Source organism: Octopus bimaculoides, chromosome 2 (assembly GCF_001194135.2).
Source record: "Octopus bimaculoides isolate UCB-OBI-ISO-001 chromosome 2, ASM119413v2, whole genome shotgun sequence".
Lineage (NCBI taxonomy): Eukaryota > Metazoa > Mollusca > Cephalopoda > Octopoda > Octopodidae > Octopus > Octopus bimaculoides.
The window spans coordinates 124,440,747-124,441,957 of NC_068982.1; the positions used below are offsets into that span (position 1 = coordinate 124,440,747).

Here is a 1,211-nt window from a genome sequence, read left to right on the forward strand (position 1 = left end):
TATATATAAAGAAAAAAATGTTCCTATTTATGTAGACCACGCGATGGGTTTCCATAGTGTTTCTGTCTATCAAATTTCACTCAAGGAATTAACCAACTCGAGGATATTGTATAATCTTTAGAATCCGCAGGACACTGAAGCAGCTACCATGCTTCATTCACATGGTCTGGAGGTGGCAATCTAGCCTAACGAAGTTTTCTCTGATATGAATATAACGATGGGTAACAATATATAATATATTCAGATTTGTCAAAGCTTTACCAGCATAGTTTACCAGCATAGCTGTAGAACGATCTTGCAGACAGATTGCCTCCGATTTTGATTCATGTTTAAGATGATTTACTTCTTGATATAAAATGAAAAATAATAGATGACAATTCTCAAGATAGAAGATGTAGAAGCAGTGACAAGTGTATAACAAGAACTACAGCTTTCAGAAATGTCTCCTAAGATTGCATATTCAATACTACTTATGTGGATGGACTTTTACACTATCTAAAGAAATAAATGTTTCAAACAAAATACAAGTTCAAAAGAAATTATGTTCCATGGTTCTCCATGAACTTCAAATCATCTTACAGTTTTTAAAATACAAGTGTTTTTTTTTTTATATGTAATGCTTGTTCGAAATGATTATACATGATTATATCTCGCTGAGTAGAGGTTCTCAGGCTGGAGATGCGACTCTTTTCCATATATTTGTAGAAGTTGGGTAATAATGGTCAGTGGAGCGGCTTAGCAAGAGACAGACAAGTCTAGAAACTTCCCGAACGTTGTCAAGAATATTATAGAGATGTTCACAGAAACGGTCATCCAAACTGTGTCTCGTCTGGTTAACATACAGTGCATTGTAGAGTTTGCATGATATGCAGTATATTAGGTTAGCAGAGTGGAGGCGCAATGGCCCAGTGGTTAGGGCAGCGGACTCGCGGTCATAGGATCGCGGTTTCGATTCCCAGACCGGACGTTGTAAGTGTTTATTGAGCGAAAACACCCAAAGCTCCACGAAGCTCCGGCAGGGGGCGGTGGCGAACCCTGCTGTACTCTTTCACCACAACTTTCTCTCACTCTTACTTCCTGTTTCTGTTGTACCTGTAATTCAAAGGGTCAGCCTTGTCACACTATGTCACGCTGAATATCCCCGAGAACAACATTAAAGGTACACGTGTCTGTGGAGTGCTCAGCCACTTGCATGTTAATTTCACGAGCAG

At 39.1% G+C, this 1,211-nt stretch overlaps 1 protein-coding gene across 2 annotated transcripts in view; it reads right to left on the reverse strand.

Moving 5' to 3' along the window:
* The window catches only part of LOC106871002 (uncharacterized), a 51,340-nt gene that overhangs the window by 43,118 nt on the left and 7,011 nt on the right, over nucleotides 1–1,211 (reverse strand). The gene's annotated exons all lie outside the window — the stretch shown is intronic.